This window comes from Onychostoma macrolepis, chromosome 04, assembly GCF_012432095.1.
Source record: "Onychostoma macrolepis isolate SWU-2019 chromosome 04, ASM1243209v1, whole genome shotgun sequence".
Classification (NCBI taxonomy): domain Eukaryota; kingdom Metazoa; phylum Chordata; class Actinopteri; order Cypriniformes; family Cyprinidae; genus Onychostoma; species Onychostoma macrolepis.
In genome coordinates, this window is record NC_081158.1 from 21,409,305 (window position 1) to 21,426,940 (window position 17,636).

General features: G+C 39.9%; 1 protein-coding gene across 11 annotated transcripts in view; it reads right to left on the reverse strand.

Annotated features, from left to right (window-relative positions):
- The window catches only part of nav3 (neuron navigator 3), a 322,550-nt gene that overhangs the window by 121,290 nt on the left and 183,624 nt on the right, over positions 1 to 17,636 (reverse strand). Inside the window, exon 1 of one of the 11 annotated variants that reach the window (XM_058772576.1) lies at positions 17,354 to 17,510. The exons of the other annotated variants lie outside the window; for them this stretch is intronic. The gene's annotated coding sequence lies outside the window, so the exon portion shown is untranslated. Of the gene's footprint in view, positions 1 to 17,353; positions 17,511 to 17,636 lie in introns of those variants that run through there. 11 annotated transcript variants of the gene reach the window in all.

Here is a 17,636-nt window from a genome sequence, read left to right on the forward strand (position 1 = left end):
GTCTTTATTTACTATAGAAGTCTAGTGTGCTATTAAAAGGCACTAGGCCAGCATGTGTACTCTCCCATCTAACAGAAAAAATGGGAAAGAGCAACAGGAGGGAAAGGGGTTTGTCTGGTAAGCTGATGAGAGAATCAGGTGCTGAGTCGTCTGGTGACATAATATGATATAAAAGCCGTCTCATCCCAGACTGCTTTCTCCCTTTCTCTCTCTCTCACTCCGATATGACTGGAAACGTGAGCCACTGCGACAATCGATTTTCCAGCTAGCCCTTCCTGCCTTTTTTTCTCCCTTTCTTTGCAAAGAAAAAGAAGCAAAGCGTGTTTTTGATTTAGCATCTCAATATGTGGCGGCAGGGCACGAGCTATAGAGGGAGAGATCGCCTTTCCATTCTTATTAAGTTTTCACATAGCGGCAGGCACTGACGCAGCAGGCGAGCGGCCTGTGTGATTTTGTATGATTACTTTATTACCAATTTGCTCCGGATGCACCAGTAAATATCCTAGTGATATAGTGGCGCAGGCTAATAGCCTGTAAATGTCTGTTTGATATGAATGAAGCCGGAATGATGGAGCGATGTTGTGGCAAGTCTGACTGCTCGTCTATCCAATCCAAATAACCGTGGAAAGTGACGGTCACTCGCAATTTGAAAAGTGGGGCTTCACTGGAGTCATCAAGAAAAGGCACTTGAGAAATACATCTATCAGTTCTGATAGAAGCCTACGGAGAACGAGTGTGTGCGAGAGAGACAGAGAAAGAAAGAGTGAAAAAGGAGAGGCAGGTAGTGCCTGTGCAGTTTAGATGTGTCTGTCTGGATGCAGTGGCCAATCGCCATTAAATCCCATATGCTCATAAGACATTTGAGACACTTAAAAAATGCAGTTTAGAAAATTATAAATATTGTCTTTTCTTGGAGTTACTGGATTTAAAAAATCATTAAACATTAAATAACGATGCACTGATATTTCGGGAGCTGAAAATATTCAGCCAAAATATCAAAAACATTAGTGTTTAATTAGTGCTTCTCCGATGACATGTTTTAACGGTGTCTATTTCATGCACATAACATGGATAATTTCATGGGAACCAAACATTATTCTAGAGTAGCAATATGTCAAACATAACAATTTAGTTGAATTTTACGTCAAATAAATATATAAAAATGGTTATGGTGAAAAGGCTCATTGCCAAGAATTTTTAATATGACCGGTTTAATTCATCACCTGAACATGACACATAAATAAATAAATGGTGTTTCTGTAAAAAAAAAAAATAATAATAATAATAATTTGGAGCATCACTACTAATGAAATTACTTTCCTGCATAATCAGACTTTAATTTTTCGCTTGGCGGATGATAAAACAGATAAAAAAGTCCCACTGATGAAATGAAATCTAGAGACCAGACTATCACTGAGACTACTTCGAACAGTAAGCAACCACCTAGCAACCACTCAGAACACCCTAGCAACCACATAACATCTTCCTTAAAATCATTTACAACCACACAACAACACTCATAGAAACCATCCATAATAGTGTAGCAACGTTAAACAAACAAAATGGCAGGGTTCTTTTGTTTGTTTGTCCTTTTCTTTTTCTTTTTTACTTTCTTTTCTCACGCTTCTCTCATTTTCCCCCCTTTTTTTTTCTCTGGGTCATGTAGCGCTTTAAGGCAGCTCTGTTGGAGGTTTTTCTAACATATGTATTTTGGTCGCTTTAAACTCATTCATCAGACTCTAACCCTGGCCTCTTTGAATGCAAAACGGCAAATAAAAGAAACTTTTTAAGAGCGTGATGATTTTCTGAGAGAGAGAAACCACTAATTACCACAAAACCAAAAACGTTCATCTCTGGCGATGTAAACTGGCACAGACTTTAAAAAAAAAAAAAAAACTCCAAACAACACGCATTGACAGTGGCTCTGTGAAAATCTGCTCTCTGGCCCAACTCATGAGTCATACTGACCGATAAAAATGCAGTCCTGGGGAATGCTTTGTAAATGATACAGCCTGCTCAGAAAAGGCCTTTAAATCTGCTGCCTGTAACTCAAACCCGACTGCTGGTTTTTGTGGTTCATGTCGGTAATTCTTCCCAATGGGCAGAAAAGTGATATTTTGCTGCCGTAGGGGGAATGCCCTTGTCACCACAAACCCATCTTACCCCTGAAATGCTCACATACACACTCACACACAGCCTAGTGCTGAGAAAACTGTCTCTTTCATAATATGTCAGATCAACATGGGCAAAGCGTTCTGTCATTCCCACCTACGTGTTAGCGCACCTGATAAAAGTGCTATAGCTCCATGCAGACCCACAGTTCTCCCACAGGAATTTGATCCCTCACACTTCATGGCTCCCAGAAGCTCCAGCACCTGCTGCATTGTTTCACATGTGCCCTGAATGCAGAAGTAGAGCTGCGTCAAACTTGCAGCTTTGAGATATGGCAAACTCTCCATGAAAATCTGCTCAAGCGTCATGCCTGGTGTTCTCTGTGATCATGTGTGTATAAAAATAAGGACAAAAAGCCCTGAACAAAATATCACTGTCAGATTCTATTCAGGACATGGCCTGTGGTGTCAGAACCCATAAATTAAAGTGAATCGGTTTTGTTATGAGTTCTGTTTCCAATAAGGACCAATTCTTGCAGTAACCTCTTTAACTTAACTTCTTTAAGTTCCATAAACAATTTAAATATCTAATTCTTTAGAAATGTGTTTTTTTTTTGTTTGTTTTTTAACTGTATAAAAGGTAAACTTTCTATATACTGTAAAAAATAAATAAATATTCCTGGAGTATGTTTTACATGAAAATACTATTTCAGTCATTCTACTTCAAAATTTCAGCTGTAATTAAATGTTTCTTGAAATTTTTAATAGCCATTTCTGAGTAAGAATGATTTCACCACCATATTTGTTCAGTTTCGGAAGGAAATCAGGATATTTGTGATGACATTAGGAACTCTCTAAAGAACCACAACCAATTTAAGAACTATACAGTGCCGTGAAAAGGTTTTTGCCCCCTTCCTGTTTTTTTTTTTTTTGTTGGTTTTTTTTATGTTTTGCATATTTGTCACACTTAAAAGATTCAGATCGTCAAACTAATTTTAATATTACAAAAAGATAACCCGAGTAAATACAAAATTCAGTTTTGAAATTATGAGCATTGTAGACCCTGACTGAAAATGTTTAGGAGCACAAGCATAAAATTTAGGGGCACACCTTAAATCAGCCTGCAATGCAATCACTCACATACTTTCCCTATTTTAACTGTATTACTGACAAGTGCTTTGATAATAAATAGACTTAACTCATAGAGATTACAATGTGCAGTATTCTTTTAATTTCAGAGATATATGACAAATATATATATATATATATATATATATATATATATATATCATAAAACTATTATTGTTTTGCATTAATAAGTGCAGTTACGAATAATATTACATGTTCATTTCTTGTTTATTTCATGCTTTCATACATATTTGACAGTAAAGCACTAAGATTGAGTTGGGAACAGTAACGTGCAAAATCTAATTTTTATGTGGAAAAAAATATATATATTGTACTCTTATTAAATGTATCATTATTCTTCTACAGTCTTATATGAAACTGACCAACAACTTCAGTGATTGTGTGTGATTTAGTCGCAAATTGAAGAAAAGTTCAAAGCACTATGTGATGTTTTTTATTTCATAAACGAAAAAGAGCGAAACTCTGACAAAATCTTATTTCTTGATGATTTGATATTTTATAATAGTGATTTTATAATTGTTATTTTATAATTTCAAAGTATAAAGGAAAACGTATAAATGACTGACTAATAAGCCAATAAGTGCTTCTCTGCTGCCATCTACAGCTACTACATGCTGCCATCTATAATGGTGATTTGGTGCATTTTTTAATTTTACAAGTGTTTGTTCACCACAGTATATTTTGGTCATCCAATTGAAAATAACATTCAAATTGGATCATTTAGGAGCTTTAAAGTGCTTGAAACAGTTATGTGAAATGCTTGTAAGTCATTGAAAATTGCTTGAATTTCTCTCTCAAAAGGCTGTACAAACCCTGAAATGTAAAATGTAATAACATTTGACTCTTTCTGCCACAACACCATGGTTACTGTTATTTTTACTGCTTCTGGTTTTCTATATCTGCGCTGTTTGACCTGCTTATAACAGATTTCTGCGCAGAATTCGAAAGCTTCTCAGTAAATCTCGCAGCAACCTTTATTAATTCTGCGGCGAATTCAAACGCTTCTCATTGGATCTCGCAGCGCTGAGCTGTAACAGTGCCACGAAATCAACTTTGGTTCCCAAGTAAGCTGTTCTGAGCTCAGACTAGTTTGTTTGCATTGCGGTCCAAGCTGTTAAATGGTCCGTTTCCACTGCGCAGCTCAAACGAGTAGCGGGATTTTGTTACGCTTCTGTTTCGTTTGCCGTTTGATGTTTCTCATATGCGACAGAAATGGCAGCGCGAGTTGAACAACGCGATGGTCGCACCAGTGCAACCGCACACAAAATTTACTCGCAGCGGCAGAAAGAATGGTCGCAAAATACAACCATTTGGTCTGGAGCCCTGAGAATTGTTTTAATTCAGCCACATTGGAGGGTTTTCGAGCATGAACGGAATGTTTAAGGTCATGCCACAGCATCTCAATCAGATTTAAGTCCGGACTTTGATTTGGCAACTCCAAAACCTTAATTTTGTTTTTCTTGAGCCATTCAGAGGTGGACTTCGATGGCAAGTCATTCAGGTCCTGAAGCTGCAAAGCAGCCCCAGACCATCACACTACCACCACCACGTTTGACTTTTGGTATGATGTTCTTTTTATGAAATGCTGTGTTGGTTTGACTCCAAATGTAACGGGGCACACATCTTCCAAAAAGTTCAACTTTTGTCGCATCAGTCCACAGAATATTTGCCCAAAAGTCTTGGGGATAATCAAGATATTTTTGGCAAATGTGAGACGAGCCTTTGTGCTCTTTTTGGTCAGCAATGGCTTTTGCCTTGGAACTCTCCCATGGATGCCGTTTTTGCCCAGTCTCTTTCTTATTGTTGAATCATGAGCACTGACCTTAACTGAGGCAAGTGAGGCCTGCAGTTCTTTAGATGTTGTTCTGGGTTCTTTTATGACCTCCTAGATGAGTCGTTGTTGCGCTCTTGTAGTAATTTTGGTAGGCCGGCCACTACTGGGAAGGTTCACCACTGTTCCAAGTTTTCTCCATTTGTGGATAATGGCTCTGACCATGGTTCGCTGGAGTCCCAAAGCCTTAGAAATTACTTTATAACTCTTTCCAGACTGATACATGTCAACTATTTTGTTTCTCATCTGTTCTTAAATTTCTTTAGATCACGGCATGATGTGTTGCTCTTTAAGCATTTTTCACTTTGTCAGACAGGTTCTATTTAAGTGATTTCTTGATTCAACAGGTCTGGCAGTAATCAGGCTTGGGTTTGGCTAGTGAAATTGAACTCAGCTCTCTAAAATAATGTGGTTAATCACAGTTCTTTCATAATTTAACAGGAGGGGGCAATTAATAGGGCCAGGTAGGTTTGGACAGCTTTTTTTCCCTTAATAAATGAAATCATCATTTAAAAACTGCATTTTGTATTTACTTGTATTATCTTTGTGTAATATTACAATTTGTTTGATGATCTGAATCTTTTAAATGTGACAAAAAATGCAAAAAAAACCCCCAAAAAAACAGGAAGGGGGTAAAAACCTTTTCACAGCACTGTATATAGTGTAGTAAAAATTGTTTATGAAGAGAGGTTTTAGTTTAACCTGCGGTACAAATTTGGTTCTCATTTTCCTGTCTGCCTTTCCCTTTCTGCAAATTAAGGCTTAAAAACCAAAGTGAAAATGCACAAAGATTGTATCGCATGAGAAAACTACAGTTTATTCAGTTATTAAGTGCCGCTTTAGATAAAGACTGCAACTACTCCTCATAATGTTCATATCAGCAATAAAACTGACACAAAACTTTGTGTGTCTTTATGGAGCTCTGCTAAATATCCCCAGTGCCTCAGAGGCAGTAATAATCTCCTTTCTCTTTTCCACATGGCCACAGATTCCCCCCCACCCCCACCCCACCACATGCCCCGTGAGGTCAGATGAGCATGGCAGGTATGCAGCCTTGGGCTGGGCTCTCATTGTAAATATTGGCCTTATCTCTTCTCTGTTTGACTTCAGCATCCATTCATCTCCCTAACCGTCACTGGCTAAATACCTGCCATTTTCGTGAGCTGCACAAGTATCTCATAGACTAAAAATGGTCCCAGCAGGCAGATACCTGTTAAACTTTCACTCGCAGTCTTTCTTTAGAGGGGTAAAGTCAGAAGATCTAAGAGTTCGTATCACAAACCTTCACGTGATTTATCAGCAGGGAGGGGTGAACCACCATGTCTATGCCCCCACATGCATATGATTTAAGATTGGACCACCAGCTAAGCTCTGATCTAACTTTATCTTAATTTCATCTCTAATAGGATGAATGTGATCTACCTGGAATGTGATCTATCAAAATGTCATTTATCTCCATTCCATCCTCATCAATATGGTGGCCCAGAAGTGCACAACACAACAAAATCTTCACAACACAATTGAAACAAGCCGCAACACAAAACAATTAGCGCAACAATGGAAACAAGCCGCAACACAACGAAATAATCACAACTACAGAAACAAGCCGCAATACAACAGAAACAAGTCGCAACTCAACCAAATTAGCACAACACAGCAGAAACAAGTCGCAACACAATGAAAACAAGCCAAATCAACGAAATTTGCACAACACAACGGAAACAAGCCACAACACAACGAAATTAGCACAACACAATGAAATTAGCACAACACAATGGAAACAAAATACAACACAATGGAAACTAGTTGCAACACAACAAAATTAGTACAATACAATGGAACAAGCCACAACACTAATGTTTTGTGAACTAATGGGCCACTGTACAACAACCTCCTACACAAGGGATTTTCAAACATTTTGATGGCAAAGACCCCCAAAACTCTTCCCTCATGAGAGACTCACTTCCTAAAAACAATAATTGGCTTTTATAGTGTCACTGTAGTGAAGCAAATTAATAAAACATTTAATTAAGATTGAATAATTAACATTTAAGTTGCACCACCCTGGGAGTTCTCTAACTGAAGTTTGCAAAGCTCTTTGCAACACAACAGTGAATTAACAAATGACTACATGACCAAATGAATAAATGAACAAATGAGCACTTTGCTATCTGTTTCTTTAATATGCTGGAGAAGCCTGATGAGAAAGTGAGAACTGATTTGTGGCAGCTGGTGTTTGTATTTTGTTTTTCATGAGGGGATGCAGCTCACTGTGAGGAAGAATGCAACGAAGAACAAATGTCACTGAATGAGCATGTGAAGACAATTAAACCGCACAATCAGGGAGGGTCTGCAATGAATGGAGAAACCAGAGTGATGTCAGAAAACATTAACATGGACAGGATATCAGTCTCCAGCTGAGGAAATGACATTAGACTACAACTGCTCCGATACATCAGGTTCATTTCCGCGACTAAAGGGCTTAACACAGAGTTTAATTAGTATAACAGGTCAAGATTTGTATCGAAACACAACAACAGGGACAAATTTCGTATTAAGACACAATCTCCATTGATGGCAATTGCATCTGAGAGTCTTATCAGTCACCTTGACTCTTTAACAGTATAACCAATGCAGTTTAAGACAGTGCTCTCTGTTTTCTTAAGCAATGATAGAGCAGGTTATCTCATTGCGGCAGCCTTGGCTAATCGAATTCAGAGCACCAGATACAATCAGCTCAGTGTGTCACTAGATTAGTGGGGCTTTACGCATGTGGTCGCTCTGGTAACGGAGGAGTGGGCTTCCTTCCTGATGAGCACACAACATCAGCACTGTGTATCTAGAGATAAAAGAGAGAGAAAGAGCCTTGAATCTATTTATCAGGAGGAAATGAGCGAGTTGGAGTTGATGGGGATTTGTTCATGATGAGCCGTGCATCAGGTGCTCCTCAGAGAGAACGGAGATCTATTAATAAGATGCATGTGGAAGGATATTTGATTGAGCCTTGTTGTTGTTTGTCTGACTGATTGTCTTTTTTGGTCCTTTCCTATTTTGCCATTTTTTCTCATTGTAGAAGGATGTAAACACACAAAGGCTGTATATGTTCAGAATGGAATACCAGCAGTCTGAACAAATACTGAGTCAAGAAAAAGAAACAATCAAAAGACAAGTCGAGCATGATGCATTGTGGAATACAGTATCCATTGTAGCGTGCTCTACATACAATCCTGCATACTTAGTATGCATACACACAATGTACACAACATATACTGCAGAAATCAATTGAGTGGTATGATATTCCAAACACACACTTACACACAAGTAAGAACATAGAGACAAACATAAAGTCACACTCATAGACTGTTCTCTAGTGCCTTAGTTACAAAGTCATACTGCCTGCTGATCCAAGTCGAGCGAGCGAGTGGATCAGTGGAGCAGAAGAAGAAACCACATGACCAGTTTGGCCATGTTCCACTCAGGTAGATAGACAAGCAAGCTCATGGCTCACTAACACGCTCCGAACTTTCAAATCCGCATTTCCTCAGAATGCAGAAGAACAGTCTGAGGAATATGTTTCCAAAAAAGAATCCTCCCAAATATAGAAAGATCTTCTCTCTTCTAAGCTTTGCCGTTCACATGACCTCGGCCAGCTCCCTCGGCTGACCCCAAACTAACTACCCTTCCTCCCACTCCTCTTCCTCCTTCTGTGCCTCTCAGGAACACAACAGTATTGGGAAACTCAAAGAAACAGAGCTTAACAGAAGAAAAAGCTAAAGAGAAATCCCTGGTCTACTGTATAATGCATTATAAGCATGACTATCTCCAAATCCAAGAATATTTTCACATCATTTTGACAAATCCAACCCCGAGCTTTGAGAAACAGTGCATACAGGTGGTGGATCAGAGGAGAAATTACCACTACTACATAATTGAAAGGTAAAGAACAACACTAAGCAGTTTAAAGTTTCCATCACACTCTCACTTTTCATGTTTCTGGCCGATTTCCAACAAGTGTAAACCTCTTACACAACATGAGAGACATGAAAGCGAAAACATTGCCGGTCACGGGAGTCAATGCCGCCCCCATCATAAACAACAGCTCAGGGAAAACAATAATCTGGATCTGGTCCAAACAGGTGCTGATCGTTTCCTCCCGTCAGCAGCGACTGATCTGAAGGAAAGCACTTTTACGGCCTTATGGTTATGGTTTCATTATGTCTTTTAAGGCTTTTTTTAATCGGCTTCCAGCTTATCGCTGACTATCTAGAGCGATGGAGATAAATAGAGATGCTCTTTTGTATCAGTTCCAGCTGAGGAGAAGAATAAGACTTCAAACACAAAAGCTGCACATGGGTTTTTGACAAAGGTTGACAGGTATTGATGGCTTTTTTATAGTGCCTTAAGAGAGTACAGGTGGCTTTAAAAAGCCTCTCTGGAACATACTGTATCTTGAGGTGGAGGCGTATACTCTCAATTGGCATGAAATATACATATACCCTGTGGAAAATCCAATGAAACCCTGTTTAAGTTGGTAGCTAGTTCTACATGGTTTCTAGTTGGTCCAAACTGAGCACAAGTCAGTTCTGGTTTCAACCTAGTACACCAACTTCACCGGCAGACCAATTTGGACCAGCAACATATCTATCTTTCCAGCAGTGCAACAAACTAAATATGACATGGTTATACATGGTAACATTTTTTAAGAGGACCCGCATACAAAACCTGATAAGCTATACATATGCAGGCCTGGAGACACTAGCACTGTTTTATCTTTCAGTCAATATATTATACTTTCTTAAGAAGACAAGAAAAGACTGGAAGACTGTTGTCTGGAAGCTGTAGGAAGATGAAGGTGGCATCAAAGTCTCTCTCCCACAGTGTCAGATCACACAGCGCTCCGGATGACCCGGCCCTGCTGTAAGTGTACACCGGCAGATACCACTGAGAGAGACGAGAACACAAGATCACCCTGACACTCGACTGAAACAGCAGTTTGTATTTCATCAAAGCTGACACAGAGACTTTGAAGTCAAATTTCATAAAAGCATAACACATACAGTGCAGTTTATGTGCGACTTACTCTCTGGGAATGTGTGTTCTTATTGTATGGGCCAATCGAGTTAAGCCAGTAGCAACAGGAACCGTCTTCAGTTTAGCAGTAAAACATGATACTAAACACTTCACTGCAACGCTAATTCAAGAAAACAAACCTTTCTCACATTTGGATCCTGTGTTTCCTTTGAGACTTTGTGGAGATTCATGATTTCCTGTGAGACAGTGGGTTGTGGGAATGAGGACAGAGAAAGCATGGATGCAATCACAGCAGTTTTAAAGAAGAGTTTGCTAATAACTCCCCTACCCTCTCTCACACTCTCTCTGCCAGATGATATTGCATAACTATCATCAAACCAGTTCTCGACGTGGGAATGTCAACGACCGTACCAAGGAAGAGCTTGTTTTAAGCCCGCTGTAGATTTGTCTGCTTGTATATGATTGTGAATGTAGGACAATGTGTATTTGTCCAGCCATAAGCAATAGGATCAAAGCCTTCTATCTTATCATCAGCCACCTGAATGGATATGGTGTATTCATATCGCCCACATGCCCATGACCAAGCAGAACCTGTGCTGCCGATCTGGATGTACCCTTCTCTGCAGGACTTTGACGTCCATGTTCCTCTTTCGACTCATTAGCGCAGCAATCTGCACCATTTCACACTCACTGTTAGTCTTCAAGGTGGCATTAGACACTTTCAAAATATTGTGTCTAAAATTGCCAGATCAACTTTCACAATTCCACCCAGGGGTTTCGAAAATTGCAGACCTGCCAAAAGACCAACAGCTGGAGATTAGAAGGGATGTCAGCAAATAAATCTATGAGGCAGAAGAGGTCGAAAAACAAAACAGTACACTGGTGCACGGAATAGTTATTATCCAGGGCACTAACAACTAATAATAAACACAACAGTACTGAATTCAGTAGCTCTAAAAAGCTACTATGCTAAGAGACTCCAAGCTCTTCATGACCACCGATTAGATTTTAACACGGGGAAGAAAAGACTTTCCACACTTTGGCAGAGGTGCTGGTCTTAAACAAGCAAACCTGGCATTTGCATCTTGACCTTGGAAAGAGAACAGACAGTGTGAACATCATTATGACTCTCTGTCTATCACCTCCCTAATTAATAAACACAAATGCAAAGCTCAATGAATATTTGTAGCTTCGGGCAGTCAGTGTATCATGGCTGGAGATCATAGCTAGGGGACTTGGGGCTACAAGAGTAATTAACCACAAACTTTGAAAATATCTACTGTGGCTAAAGGGTCAGTATTGTGTGTAGGATGCTTGTAAGAAACTACTTTCCACAATGCTCTCAAATTCTGAGAATCCAGTGGAAACACTGTTCCACAAAACCTATTAACCCCAATGATCTAGCAGAGCGGTTTTCAATGTCAGGACACGGTAAAGTTCAGGACAGGCCTAACAGGGAGGTGATGACTGCAATTGTAGGTATAACTTCTCAAGGAGGGGATAGATTCATCAGTCATAATCTTGACCAAGCCTCCGGCACACTCACACAGTATAGGCAGTGCACAGTAACATTTCCAGAGATTTAGTTACAGATTCAAAGAGCAAAAATGGCTCTCCGACTGTCTCAGAGGAACAGAAGGAAGTGGAGACAGGGTCTCGAGTGAATAACCAGACATAGGTCATGACACTATGTTGACCTGCACCTAAACTCTTGGAGAGTTGTTGGATTGGCTTTCATTTTCTGAATCTTTGGATTGGCTTCCTTTTTTCACTCTACAGAACAGGACAAAAAGCTAGAGAATGTCTCTGTCTTGCTTTCTGCTTCTTATTTCTCTCTCACACACATTAAGAGTTCCCACCTGAGGGGCCCTGCGCTCAGAGACTGTCCAAATAGGGCAGACATGTATCCGTGAGTCTGAAGAAATGCTGCCAAGCACAACAGTATAAAGTTTCAGCAGTCACCCTTGAGAAGCCGTCCACTTTTTCTCTAACCAAACCATCGGCAGCAACCTACATGACCCCGCTTCACTGTTTAACCAACACCCCTCAGTAGGTCATTTAAAGATGTTCTCTCCCTGATGTTTATACGAGTATGAATCTAAATGTGTATATCTATGTCAGTGTGCACAGATTATGCCCTGTCGCTCTTCTCCAGACAGGAAGGGCGATGTTTGGAGTGAAAGCAGCGGTTGCAGAGGCAGACAGTGTCTCTGAATCACGGCCCGAATCGTCAACGTTTGCTCACAGAGGATCCCGCTGGGCCAGCATGAGGCCAAGGCCTTCACCTGACTTGCTCCTGTCCTCTTGCAGCTGTGTAAATACAGACTACGACACATTCACTTGAATGCACATGGTACCGAGTGCTGCTCCGCTGGAAGCCCACATCAAAAAAACAGGTGGATTTTATAATAGTGTCTGCATGCAAGACATTTAGCCATTGTTGGACTTGGTTTATGCACACATAGATAGATAAATTTGTTAACCTTTGTTGAGACAGTCACGCATACATCTGTATGTCTGCAGATGCTAGAGAGCCTGTGATGCTGATTTTCCAAAGTTGATTAACTACTTAGGCACTGATTAGTTTTTGTGTTTAAGCCAGGTGCAGTTATTACATTTATATTCTCACAGTTATGAGCCTGAAATGTAGGAAATACACAGGGCTTCCTCCTGCATCTGACCTTCTTGTGTACAATCAGCCTTGGCTCGATTTGAACCCTTAAAGCCTCTTCTGAGGGAAGCAGACCACCCCTGAGTTTTACTACACTAAACGCTTAGAAAATCCAGACATTAGGCCTGGGCCAGGCAGCCCGTATGAGAGATCAAATCAAAAACATCCGACACAAATGTTACTTTTTTTTTTCTGAGGAAGCCCAACACGGTTGTTAAATGATTCATTATGGACCGCTGTGGAGCAAAAGACTTCAGAGACCTGCCTCAGTCATAGATAAACCAACGTCAATCAGCAGGTGACCTTTATAAAGACGGCGCTTAACTGCTGAAAAACTGGACAGCTTAGGAATGGACCTTAAATGGTCATGTCATATAATCTATAGGCTCAAAGCCTGAGGAGGAGGAGGTTTACATTCCAAGCCATAAAGCTGTGAAAAAAGACAGAGTCCCTACTGACCAAGTGCGAGGGTAGTGAAGAGAGAGTGAGACATTGAATCTAAAGAGCAAAACCCAGAAACATATGTACTCATCAATTACTCGCAACCTCTGGGAGAGTACTTGTGCAATTTTCAGTGTGGACAAATAGAGCCAAGGCCAAACTCTTCCTTCTGAGAGCCAGGCCCTTATGAACCGTTGCCAGCTGTATGAGAGAGATGAACATAATTCTCCATGTCACTGACCATCAACAAGTACAACAAATAGTTGAACAAATTTCCTAAATTATAGTCTTTGCAGTAGTGGGAATGGAAGTCCTGTTGGAGCTATCAGTGGGGGATCGTGTTGGAGAGACCACAAATGCAATCCTGGCTTAAAGCTGCCCGATAGCTTCACCAGTCTTTGCGAGTCCCGTGTAAGCGGTGTACCCCTTAGTGCAGATCTGGTCCAATCCAAACATTCCTTAAGGAGCTGTCTGCCAGGGTTAAGACGTTTGGTCTCTCTCTATACCATCATCGGCCTTCCTAAGGTTTTGATAGAAGACTTAGCTATTGGCAGATGGCTACCCCTGTCCTGGGTTCAATGGGTTCTCTGATCACTATTACAGGGTACTGTTGAGTCCCATCAAAGCCAGACCTCTATATTGTAGATCACGCAATGGCTAACCGCAATAACAATCTTTCCTTTTTGTCCTCAATCAAGAGCATCACGTAAACTAAAGCCCAATCTGCTCTCCATTTCCTATGAGCAAGAGGAGATGAAAGATCAGGTGCATGTGGCATTCATGCTGCCTCTTGGCCAGACGTAAAAAAAGTCCAGCTTTTGGCAAGCACACCTCTTCTTTCATCCCACCCCGACTCCCCCACTGGACCCCTTGTCTCATTTTAATCCTTTCCTTTCAGGGTGCAATGGAAAGCTTATGGACCCAATATCTATTCATGCAAGCCATCTGAATACATCATCTTCTTTAAGTCAGTGAGTTCACAGTGTTCGTCACCCTGTGGTGTTGACTAAGTCGGAATGAAGTAGGCCTAAAACGGAGGTGGGTCTATTTCCCAAGCTCGTTTGCATTACCTACAGCTATCATAAAAGAGAGGCACTTTCTGGGCGGATTGTAAAATCAGTTAGCAAGACGGTGGTGGGCACGATACAATGTTAACTTTACTGCTCAAAGCGTACCTGGCAGCAAAGAGGCAGGATCCGAAGTAGTGTGCATCCAGAGTGGGTCTGCAGAAAAGAGTAAACAACTGGCCTATTAAAGCGTAACTGCTTTCAGCCCGCAGCCAAGTGCTACTTCAGAGTATAAACCTGAGAAAACAAGCTCAGACCCACAAAAACACTCACAACATGCACATAAACAATGAAGGATCATGGCAAGCCTGGCACGCTTGTAGTTCTTCTGTCTGCCAGGCAATTTTTTTTTTTTAAACTATGACTACCCACAGTAAAGTATTGTGCAAAAACGATGGTCCTCAGGTCCAAGTTTTAATGTTTGCCATCATACTCCTTTTCCATTTATGTGGGAGCAATTTGATTGGACCACCAGGAATACACATCCAACTTGTTGACTAATCACTAGACCTGCATGGAATCAAACGGAATTCCGTGCAAAGCTCTATGGAATTGGAACAAAATTTGACACCTCCCTTTGCTAATCTGATCAGAGTGCATATACCAATATAAACTCCTACTTTAATACTTTTTAAAATCACATCCATTACAGAATTACACAGATTTTCAGCCCACAATCAACACAGAAATGAATCTTTCTTTATATATGCTAGGAATATCCATATGTCTCATTAAATGATAACCTTTTTAAATAAATTTGTTTTTTCACTAAAATTATCATTTTTGTTACAAGAAGAAAAATTACAACAAGCTGCAAATTATACAGCTATAATGTAATTCATTAAGTTCATAAACACTAAATGATGGTTTCAATATTATCACAAGTCATTTTTGCTAACTAATAAATGAATAAATAACTACATTTATGTATGTCAGCCAGCTAGGACAACATCATTTTGTTGAATCAGCAGAACTTGCAACATCAGTGCAGAAAACACTGCAGAAAATATTGAGTTTACCATATTATACAGAGTTTACATGGCATCAAAAACAACACAGCAAAGGCTTGAAACTCTCACACTTTCTCACATAGTTACTGTTGAGTCCTGTAAAATCATACAAAAAGAGACCTTCAACCATGTGGTAGTACATTAATTCACCCAAAGGTCACCTTTCTGTCGAGATGGTGCAATATCTTTCTCTTCCTTTGCCCGTCTCCCTCCCTCTTTTCTTTTTACCCAATCTTTCTTTCTGCACATCTGTAACGCTGCACTCCAGCATCCTGTTTTTATGCAACTCTCAGCAAAACAGGCTTCGGCCCCTAAGGCAGCAAGTGCAAGGATCATCTTTTGCCCAGAATATAAGAGCTGTCACATGCTGCCACACCTATGAACAATTGAACAGAAAAGCAAAAATTGCTGGCAAGTAGTTGCAAGGCTGTTGCGGTTTTAAAGTACACACACAGATACATAGCAGCACAGCAGGGGCTGGCGTTTTCTCAATGCGGTGCTCTTTAGCCTGTAGCGATGTAACTTAGCCATCCTTCGTATGACTAATAGCTCCTGTCAACCTGGGAAAATGAATATCAGAGCACGCCTTGGATATATGCACCAGCGGAACGGCCCACTTGGAGACTCTGTGCCAGTGCTATGGGTGTATGTCTGGCATGTGTGTGTGTATGTATGAGATCAAAGAACACAAAGCATAGCACACTCCCACCCTATACAATGTGCTTCTAATCTAAAGCTGCCTCTTAAAACTCTGTGTTTTAATTAAACTGAATTTACTCCAGATTACTGTAATATTGACTCACTTTGACTACACAGAAAGGAGGGCTGTGATCCATGAAAGCCAAGCAGACCTCTTCGTCCGCCTAGCTACTCATCCTGTTTCCTCTCTTCCCCTACCCAGTCCTATTTGTCCTTTCCCTTCTTCTCTCAGCTGCTCGTTTATGAAGTTACAATAAAGCATGAGCGAAAGAGAGGAAACAGGCAGATGTGGGCCGATTAAAGCTTTAAAAATCTGCAGTAGGTGCTTCCATCTGCTTCCAGTGCAGTAAGTCTTTCTCATGCACATCTTCTTTGAAGGTGAGCAGGGGTGTGAGCCAAACACACATTACCACTTCAGCACGCAGTGCCAATTCAACTGAATTAGCCTTGTTGAAAAGACCATCATAATGCATTGTGTTTTAGATGCTGGTGTACTGGTACTGGTGCTTGTGTGCTGGTGCACTGGTGTACCCATTAGGCTTCTTAAAGGGATGGTGAATAATCAGTTGTAATTTTCTTGCACTCATGTTGTTCCAAACTGCTGTTGTTGTAATTGCTAATTAAAACTAAAACTATTAAAAATGAATGAATGAATGTTTTCTTGGCAACTAACTGCAATAAATAATTTCAAGCTAAGTGATAAAAGAAGAGCTAAAATAATAATATAAAAGTAAACAAATTAAAGCTAAATATAAAAAATTAAAATGATAAAAGCACAACAAAATTACTATAACAAACTAAAATTAAAAGAAAAAATACAAATAAAGCTAAAGCTTATATATATATATATATATAGAGAGAGAGAGAGAGAGAGAGAGAGAGAGAGAGTTGTGTCCAGTGTTGTTTTGGACCCCACTGACTGTTACTGTATGGACAAGACTGGTTGAAACATTCTTTAAAAATATATTTTATTTTATTTTATTATTAGTTTTTATTATTAATATTTATTTTATTATTATTTTTATTTTATTTTTATAAAAGAAAGAGTCAAACAGATTTAGAATGACATGAGCCTTTATTCATTATTGGGTGAACTAGCACTTTAAGAGGTGAGAGATAGTTATATTGTACCGTTTATTAATTTGTGCCTCAACATACCATGAAAATTCTTCAGCCTTTCAAATGAAGAGACATAATAACTTTTCCAGCAGTTTCCAGATAAATGGACAGAAGGCAATACACCACAATAATCTAACCTTAACAGAATATTATTTTTGAAACACTTTGAAAAACAGAATATTGTGTCATGATGCAAATGCTACTATAGACATAAACCAACATACCTCCCAGACAGCTTCAAATGGAAGTGTGTGCAAAGGTACACACACTAATCAAGATCGGGATAACAGCAGTGGCGGGAAAGAGAAAATGAGCCTGCGATTGACTCGAGTCACCATCTGCATTGATGAGTGTGTTATCACATGGCTTCACTGAGACACAACGGACCTCTGTGCCACTGTCATAACCGCAGTAATGGACTGTCCACTCAAGGATAACCACCCCTTCTCACTAGATCATTATGAGAGAATATTTGATTGCACATTTTTTTGGATATTCAAGGCCCAT